Genomic DNA, 10,446 nt, shown 5'->3' with positions numbered 1-10,446 from the left:
AGCTGTGCCAGCCTGCAGTGCTGTGCTCAAATTCTTGCTGGGCCTTAGCTACCTCCAGGCAACTCCAAGTCTGAGCTTCCCGCTGAGGTGGGCTCCTGTGCCACCCAAGCCTCCAGGAAGGGTGCCACCCCCTGCTCCCTGACGCCTGATCGCATCACAGCCCAAGGGCTGAGGAGTGCAGGCTCGGCTCTGGACTGGCGGGCAGCTCCACCTGCAGCCCCTGAGCAGGATCCAATAGGTGAAGCCAGCTGGGCTCCTGAGCAGATGGGGACCTGGAGAACTTTTATATCTAGCTGGAGGATTGTATGTGCACCAATCAGCACTCTGTATCTAGCTAATCTAGTGGGGACTTGGAGAACTTTTATGTATAGCTAGAGAATCATAAATACACCAATCAGCACTCTGTGTCTAGCTCAAGGTTTGTAAATACACCAATTGTACTCTGTATCTAGCTAACTCTGTGTCTAGCTAACCTAGACACAGAGTCTCATAGAGACTTGGAGAACTTTTCCATCTAGCACTCTGTGTCTAGCTCAAGGATTATATATGTACCAATCAGCACTCTGTGTCTAGTTGAGGGTTTGTAAATACACCAATCAGTACTCTGTGTCTAGCCAACTCTGTATCTAGCTAACACTCTGTGACTCTGTCTAGCTTAAGGATTGTAAACGCACCAATCAACACTCTGTCAAAATGGACCAATCAGCGCTCTGTAAAATAGACCAATCAGCAGGATGTGGGTGGGGTCAGACAAGGGAATAAAAGCAGGCTGCCTGAGGCGGCCACTGGTAACTGGCTGGTGTCCTCTTCCACACTGTGGAAGCTTTGTTCTTTTACTCTTTGCAATAAATCTTGCTGCTGCGCACCCTTTGGGTCTACGCTGCCTTTATGAGCTGTAACAGTCACCGGGAAGGTCTGCAGCTTCGCTCCTGAATGAGACCATAAACCCACCGGGAAGAACGAACAACTCCAGAGGTGCTGCCTTTGAGAGCTGTAACACTCACCGCGAAGGTGTGCAGTTTCACTCCTGACAGTGAGACCAGGAACCCACCAGAAGGAAGAAGCTCCAGACACATCTGAATGTCTGAAGGAACAAACTCCGGACACACCATCTTTAAGAACTGTAACACTCACCATGAGGTTCTGCCGCTTCATTCTTGAAGTCAGTGAAACCAAGAACCCACCAATTCCGGACACACTGGCTTTAGAAGTGATCCAGCACATTTGCATGTGGTGGCCAAAGGGAGGTATTCCTTCTGCCTGAGGAAAGGAGAGGGAAGAGTAAATGAGAATTTGTTTTGCAGCTTGGTTACCAGCTCAGCCACAGTTGGGTAGGGCACCAACCATGTTGTGATTCCAGGCCTTGGCTCTTGGATGGCATTTTTTGACCTTTCCTGGGCCATAGGGGAGCCCACTGCCCTATAGGGAGGGACTCAGAACTGGCTGGTGTCAACATCAGCAGTGACCAGGTAGTGTCTACTGTGGGTGTGGGGCTATGGTGGCTATCAGGTGAGACTCCTCTCCTTGTGGAAAGGGGAAAGAGGAGTAGGATGAACTTTGTCTTATGGGCTGGGGGTCAGCTCAGCCACAGCAGAATAGAGAAACAAATAGGTTGCTAAGGTTTCCAACTCTAGGCTTTGGTTGCCAGATGGCATCCCTAGACCTGACTGGGCCCAGAGGTTGGCTGGCCAAATTAAAGGACAGGAGACATCCCTAAGGTCTTGAGTACATATAGGTGGTAGTCAGGCAGTGGTTACCACATGTCTTGGGTGAGAGCAAGTACCATGCTGTCTTCAGATCTGATGCAACACAGTCCCAATGGTGGTGGACGTAGAGATGCTTGTGTTACTTTTCTCTCAGTTCTAGACAGCTCAGCATAAAGAGAGGGATTTTGTTCATTTGGGTAAAGTAAGGAAAAAGAACAAGAATCTCTGCTTGGTAATTCAGATAATTCTTCCGGGTCTTATCCAGGACCACCAAGGCAGTACGTATGTGAGTTTGCAAGAGACAAGCATCACTACGTTTGGAGTGCCCCCGATGTGGACATAACTGTGATGACCAAAAATTTAGATTACAGCACCCAAGCTCTTTCAAATACCTGGAAAGCCTTTCTAAAAAGAATATGTACAAATAGCCAGACTGCAAAAGGTACAATAAATACTTAACTTTGCAATGCCCAGACATCAACAAATACCCACAAGCATCAAGGCCATCCAGGCAAACATGACCTTACCAAATGAACTAAATAAGGCATCAGGGACCAATCTTCGGAAAACAGAGAAATGTGACCGTGGAGGAAGAGAATTCTAAATAGCAGTTCGGAGGAATCTCCGTGAAATTCAAACTAACACAGAGAAGAAATTCAGAATTCTATCAGGTAAATTTAACAAAGAGATTGAAATAACTGAAAATATTCAAGCAGAAATTCTGGAGTTGAAAAAGAAAATTAACATACTGAAGTATACATCAGAATTAACTTACCAGCGGAATTGATCAAACAAATGAAAGAATTTGTGAGCTTGAAGACAGGCTATTTGAAATCACACAGTAAGAGGAGACAAAAGAAAAAAGGAAGAAGAAGAAAGTATACCTACAAGATATAGAAAATAGTCTAAAAATGGAAAATCTAAGAGTTATTGGCCTTAAAGAGAAGGTATAGAAAGAGATAAAAGCAGAAAGTTTACTCAGAGGTATAATAATAGAGAACTTCCCAAACCTGAAATACATACAAATTTTCAAGTACAAGAAGGTTATAGAATACTAAGCAGATTTAACTCACAGAAGACTACCTCAAGACATTTGACAGTCAAACTGTTAAAGGTCAAGGGTAAAGAAAGAATCCTCGAGAAAGCAACAAGGAAAAGGCAAACAATTACAATGGAGGTCAAACATGTCTAACAGCAGACTTGTCATTGGAAACCTCACAGGCCGAGAGAGTGACATAACATATTTAAAATGCCAAAGGAAAAACTTTTATCCTAGAATACTATGTCTAGCAAAAATATCCTTCAAACATGCAAGAGAAATAAACACTTTCAAAAAAAAAAAAACAAAAAAGAAAAAGCTTGGTGACTGGAAGCTGGCAGCTGAAGCAGACTCCCAGCATAGAATAGCTGCTCCACAAAAATGTGGCCAGACTGCTATTTAAAATCAGTCCCCAGTCTTGTTTCTCCTCACTGGGTGGGATCTCTCAACTGGGGTCTCCAGCTAACCCCATTGGTGTTATCCTGCTTAGAGAGGTTTCAAACCTTCCTGGAATGAAGCTTCCAGAGGAAGAGGTGGGTTGCCATCTTTTCTATTTGGGCAATGTAGCTTTCTGGCCTTCAGGCTTTGGAGACTCTGAGGCAACAAGAGACTAAAGCAGATCCCCAAAACAGCACAGCTGCTCTACAAAAACATTGTCAGACTGCTGTTATAAGTGTGCACCCCATCCCAGATCCCATTCCCCCTGATTGATGGGACCTCCTGAGCAGGGCCTCCAGCTACTCTGGCTGGTGTTTTCTGGCTTGATAGAGGTTTCAAATCTCTAGAATAGAGCTCCCAGAGGGAGGAATGGGCCGCCATCTTTAATGTTTGGCAACTTAGCCATTCTGACCTTCATGAGTTGGAGAGTCCAAGGCAACCAGAGACTGAAGCAGACCCCAAGCACAGCAATGCTGCTCAACAAAAATGTGGCTAGATTGCTTTGTAAAGCAGGTCCCCAATTCTGTTCCTCCTCACTGGGAAGAACCTCTGAACTGGAGTCTACACCCACCTACTATAGGTATATTCAAGCTGTCAACAGGTTTATATCTCCATGGAATAGAGATCCCAGAGGGAGGGGCAGGCTGCTATTTTTGCTGTTCCACAGCCTTCACTGTTGAGACCTTCAATGTACTGGAAAAATCTGAGGAGACTAAGAACTGGAGCAGGTCCCCAGCATACTGCAGTAGCCCTATGGAATAATGACCAGACTATTATGTGGGTGCCCATTCCCCTATCTCCTCACCAGGCAGGTCCTCCAACCTTGGGCCCCCAAGGGGGGGCAACTGAATTGGTAGCAGCTTTGCAACTCCCTAAACAGAGCCTCCAGGGGCAACTGAAAGCCTCTCTACATTACTTCTGCAATGGAACTGCCCTTGCTACGCTCAGACTAACAGAGGAGCAAAGACCCTAAGTGTCTTATCCATACCTCTAGCAAGCTGCAGTTGACAGAAAAAGAGGAAGGCAGTCTGTTTCCCATGGGTCCTACCAAGCCCTGATGCTCATCATCAGACAAAGAACCCCTGGCTTGGGCCCACAGCACAGAACCTCCATGCTGGGCTGATTGCACTGAGCGATTCTGACTTGCATCTCTCCAGGGTGGAGCCCCCAGGAGACAAGCAAACAACCATTGGCCACAATCACTACAAATGTCCCTTTCTCTGGTGCCTCCAAGTTGGGAAAGGAACATAAACCCTGAGATTGCACCAGAGCTTCAGTAGGCAGCCCAGGAGTGCCAAGATGCAACCTACAGTCAACCCTCATGGGGAGAGGACCCCACACTTTCAGTGCATTGAGAGGAAACACAGCTGCAACTGAAAGGAAGCATAGGGGAGCCAAACAATGGAACAAGAGTCTACCAACTGACCAGTAAAGGTAAGTGCCAACTACTAAATCATACCCCAAAATTTCAACACCAAAATACCTCACTAACATACACCCCAGTGAAACTAAAGACAACAAGTTGGCTTCAAATAACTAACCTTCTAAACCCTTGGCTCCAGCCAGGCACGGTGACTCATACCTGTAATCCCAGCACTTTGGGAAGCTGAGGCAGGTGGATCACCTGAAGTCAAGAGTTTGGGACCAGCCTGGCCAACATGGCAAAACTCTCTCTCTACTAAAAAAGTACAAAAATTAGCTGGGTGTGATGGCATGTGTTTGTAATTACAACTACTAGGGGCTGCTGAGGCAGTAGAATTGCTTGAACCCAGGAGGCAGAGGTTTCAGTGAGCCAAGATCACATGACCGCACTCCAGCCTGGGCAGCAGAGCAAGACTCTGTCTTGAAAACAACAACAACAACAACAACAAAACAAACAAACAAAAAACCCTTGGTCCTGTAACATCCAAAAAGGAAATCTAATGACTGTACTCAATCTACACTGCAGTTAAAGGAAAACCCATACACAAAGATGAAACAGAACCAATGCAAGAACTTTGGTACACAAATGGCTAGAGTGTTGTATATCCTTCAAATGACAACACAAGTTCTCCAACATGAGTTCTTAGCTGAAGTGAAAGAAATATAATTCAGAATATGGATTAAAATGAAGGTCATCAAGATACATAAGAACAGCAAAACCCAACACAAGGAAACTAAGAATCACAATAAAATGATCCAGGAGCTGAAGGATGAAATGACTGGTATAGAAAATAACCTAATGGGTCTTACAGAGCTAAAAGACACAATACAAGAATTTTACAATGTAATCACAAGTATTAATGGCAGCATAGATCAGGCTGAGAAAAAAAAAAAAAATCACAGAACTTGAAGAATGGAATCTGAAATAAGACAGTCAGACCAAAATAAATGAATGAATGAATGAATGAATGAATGAATAAATAAATAAATAAATAAAAGCAGAATGAAAAAGAATATACAAGAAATTCAAAAAGTATGAGATTATGTAAAGAGCTCAAATCTCCAAATCATTGGCATCCCTGAAAAACAGGGGCAGAAAGCAAACAACATAGAAAACATATTTCAAGATACTGTCCATAAAAACTTTCTCAAGCTTACTAGACAGACCAATAGTCAAATTCAGGAAGTATGGAGAACTCCTACAAGATTCTTTACAAGTAAATTATACCCAGGACACATAGTCATTAGATTTCCCAAAGTCAAAATGAAAGGAAAAAGTTAATGGTGGACAGAGAAAAATGGCAGATCAACTACAAAGGGAACCCCATCAGACTAACAGCAGACCTCTCAGACGAAAGCCTAAAAGCCAGAAAAGATTGGGAGGGGGGGCTATATTTAACATTCTTAAATAAAAAAAAAATTTGAACCAAGAACTTTATATCCAGCCAAACTCAGCTTCCTATACTAATAAGATACTTTACAGATAAGCAAATGTTGAGGGAGTTCATTAATACCAGACCTGCTTACAAGAGATCTTGAAAGGTGTACTAGTATAGAAAGAAAAGACTGCTATAAGCTAATACAAAAACACACTTATATGCACAGACCAGTGGCACTGTAAAGCAACCACACAAACAAGCCAGCATAATAACTAGCTAACAACACAATGACATAATCAGATTCACACATACCAATACTAACCTTACATGTAAATGGACTATCTGACCCAATTAAAAGAATCAGAGTGGCAAGCTGGAAAAAAAAAAAAAAATAGAGAGAGAGAGAGAGAAAATGATATGCTGTCTTCAAGAGAGTCATCGCACATGTAATGACTCATTGGTAAAAATAAAGGGATGGAGGAAAATCTACCAAGCAAATGGAAAACAGAAAAAAGCAGGCATTGCAATCCTAATGTCAGACAAAATAGATTTTAAACTAAAAAAGATCAAAAAAAGACAAAAATGGGCTTTACATAATGGTAAAGAATTCAATTCAACAAGAAGACATAGCTATCTTAAATACATATGCACCCAACACAGGAACACCCAGATTCATAAAGCAACTTCTTAGAGACCTACAAAGAGATATATTCTCCCACACAATAATAGTGGGAGACTTAAGCACTCCACTAATAGTATTAGACAGATCACGGAGGCAGAAAATGAATAAAGATATTCAAGAACTGAACTCAACATTGGACTAAATGGTTCTGATAAACTTCTAAAAACTCTCCACACAAAACAACAGAATATACATTTTTCTCTTTGCCACATGGCACATACTCTAAGGCTGACCACATAATCAGACATAAAATGATTTTCAGCAAATCCAAATAACTGAAATCATACCAAACATACTGTTGGATTGCAGCACACACACACACACAAAAAAAATAGAATTCAAGACTAAGGAATTGCTCAAAACCATGCAACGTATGGAAATTAAAAAACATGCTCCTGAATGAATTTTGGGTAAATAATAACATTAAGGTAGAAATGAAGAAGTTCTTTAAAACTAATGAGAACAAAGTTACAACATGCCATAATCTCTGGGACAAAGCTAAGGCAGTGTTAAGATAAAAATTCATACCACTCAATGTCCACATCATAAAGTTATAAAGACCTCAAATTACTAACCTAGCATCAAGACTGAAAGAATTACCGAGTCAAGAACAAATCAACTGCATAGCTAGCAGAAGACAGGAAATGACCAAAATTAGAGCCGAACTGAAGGAAACTGAGACACCAAAAAACGATTCACAACATTAACAAATCCAGGAACTTTTATTTTTAAATAGTAAGATAGATGGGTTGCTAGCTAAGTGAATAAAGAAGAAAAGATAGAAGATTCAAATACACACAGTTAGAAATGACAAAGGGGATGTTACCACTGACCCCAAGAAATAAAAATAATCATCAGAATCTACTACATACACTCCTATCCACACAAACTAGAAAACCAATAAGAAGTGAATAAATGCCTGGACACATATACGCTCCAAAGACTAAACCAGGAAGAAATTCATTCCCTAAACAGATTAGTTATGAGCTTTGAAATTGAATCAGTAATAAAGAGACCACCAGCCAAAACAAAGCCAAGAACCAGATGGTCTCACAGCTGAATTTTGTCAGATCTACAAGGAAGAGCTGGTACCATTGCTACTGAATCTTTTCCAAAATTTGAGGAGAAAGGATTCCACTCCAACTCTTTCTATGAGGCCAGCATCATCCTGATACCAAAACCTGGCAGAGATACAATAAAAAAGAAAGCTTCAGGCAAATACACTTGATGAACATTGTTGCAAAAATCCTCAACAAAACACTTGCAAACTGAATCCAGCAGCACATCAAAAAGCTAAACCACCACAATCAAGTAGCCTTCATCCCCAGGATGCAAGGTTGGTTCAACATATGCAAATCAATAAATGTGATTCATCACACAAATGAGACTAAAATCAAAAACCACATGATTATCTCAATAAATACAGAAAAATCTTCTGTAAAATTCAAGGGTTTATGTCAAAAACTCAATGAAATACATATTGAAGGAACATACCTCAAAATAATAAGAGCTATCAATGATAATCCCACAGCCAACAACATACTGAATTGGCAAAATCTGGAACTATTCCTCTTGAAAACCAGCACAAGGCAAGGATGCCCTCTCCCCACTCCTTTTCAATATAGCATTAAGAGTCCTATCTAGAGCAATCAGGCAAGAAAAAGGAATAAAGCACACCCAAATAAGAAGAGAAAAAGTCAAACTTTCCTGATTGCAGACATCGTGATTCTATATCTAGAAAATTCAGTAATCTCAGCCCAAAAGTTTCTTCAGCTCACAAACAACTTCAGTACAGCTTCGGGATACAAATTCAATGTACAAAAATTGCTAGCATTCTTACACACCTACAACAACCAAACCAGGAGCCAAATCAGGAACACAATCCCATTTACAATTGCCACAAAAAGAATAAAAAATGCATGGGAATACAGCTAACCAGGGAGGTGAAATATCTCTAGAAAGATAATTACAAGACAGTGTTCAAAAAAATCAAAAAAGACACAAACAACTGATAAAAACACCCCGTGCTCTTGGATAGAAAGAATCAGTATTATTAAAACGGCTATAATGCCCAAAATGCTTTACAGATTCAATGCTATTCTTATGAAACTACCAACATCATTATTCACAGAACTAGAGAAAACTATTTTAAAATTCATGTGGAACCAAAAAAGAGACTGGATAACTATATCCAACTATATCTTCAAGTATATATATAAAAAAAACCCTCGGTATTACTGATTATTAGAGAAATGCATATTAAAACCACAATCTTAAGCAAAGTAACAAAGGTGGAGGCATCATGCTACCTGACTTCAAACTATACTACAGGGCTACTGTAACCAAAACAACATGGTACTGGTACAAAAACAGACACATAGACCAATGGAACAGAATCAAGATCCCAGCAATAAGGCCACATACCTAAAACTGTGATCTTTTATAAAGCTGACAAAAATGGGCAATGGAGAAAATAATCCATATTCAATAAATGTGCTAGAATAACAGGCTACCCCTATGGAGAAGACTGAAACTGGATCTCTTCTTTATACCATATACAAAAATCAACTCTGGATTAAAGACTTAAATGTAAAACCCAAAACTATAAAAATTCTGGAGAATAACCTAGGCAATACCATTCTTAACATAGGAATAGTCAATGATTTTATGACAAAGACACATGAAGCAATTGCAACAAAAGCAAAAATTGACAAATGAGATCTAATTAAACTTAAGAGCTCTGCATAACAAAAACAACAACAACAAAAAAAAAACAAGAAAACCATCAACGGTATGAAAAGATAAAAAAAATGGGAGAGAATATTTGCAAACTATGCATCTGACAAAGGTCTAACATCTTGAAGGTCCAGCATTTATAAACAGCTTACATTAATTTAAAAGAAAAGAAAAAAATTAAAAGTGGGCAAAGGACATGAACAGACACCTTTCAAAAGAAGACATACATGCACCCAACACCAAGTTTTTGAATAAAGATCAACATCATTGAACATTTGAAAAATGTAAATCAAAACTACAATGAGATACCATTTCACACTAGTTAGAATGGCTATTAAAAAGTCAAAAAATAACAGATGCTGTCAAGTTTGTGAAGAAAAGAGAATACTTATACACTGTTGGGGGGAGTAAAAGTTAATTCAACCATTGTGGAAAGAAGTTTGGCAATTTCTTAAAAAGCTAAAAACAGAACTACCACTAGACCCAGCAATCCCATTACTGGATATATACCCAAAGAAATATAAATTATTCTACCACTGAGAGACATGCATGTGAATGTTCACTGTAGCACTGTTCACAATAGCAGAGGCATGGAATCCACCTAGATGTCCATCAGTGACAGATCGGATAAAGAAAATGTGGTACATATATACCATGCAATACTATGCAGCCATAATAAAGAACAAGATAATGTCTTTTGTGGGAACATGGATGAAGCTGGAGGCTATGATTCTTATCACATTCATACAGGAACAGAAAGTCAAATACTGCATGTTGTTACTTATAAGTTAGACCTAAATAATGTGAACTCATGAAAACAAAGAAGGAAACAACACACGTTGGTGTCTACTTGAAGGTGGAGGGTGGGACGAGGGAGAGGAAAATAAAAAACTACAACTGGGTACTGGGCTTAATACCTGGGTAATGAAGTACTCTGTACAACGAAATCCCATGACACAAGTTTACATATATAACAAACACCTAATCTAAAATATGAGTTAAAAATATAATAAGGTAAAATAAAACACAAGCTGAGGGATTTCA

The 10,446-nt window shown here is 40.1% G+C and overlaps 1 long non-coding RNA gene across 1 annotated transcript in view; it reads right to left on the bottom strand.

Annotated features, from left to right (window-relative positions):
• Positions 1 to 1,133: 1,133 nt before the first annotated feature.
• The window catches only part of LOC105483555 (uncharacterized), a 68,125-nt gene continuing 58,812 nt past the window's right edge, over positions 1,134 to 10,446 (bottom strand). The window contains exon 3 of the long non-coding RNA XR_988393.2: positions 1,134 to 1,260. This is a non-coding gene — a long non-coding RNA (uncharacterized lncRNA). The remainder of the gene's footprint in view (positions 1,261 to 10,446) is intronic.

This window comes from Macaca nemestrina, chromosome 8 (genome assembly GCF_043159975.1).
Source record: "Macaca nemestrina isolate mMacNem1 chromosome 8, mMacNem.hap1, whole genome shotgun sequence".
Taxonomy (NCBI): domain Eukaryota; kingdom Metazoa; phylum Chordata; class Mammalia; order Primates; family Cercopithecidae; genus Macaca; species Macaca nemestrina.
Note: the sequence above shows the minus strand (reverse complement) of the source record. Positions and strands in the feature narration are given on the sequence as shown.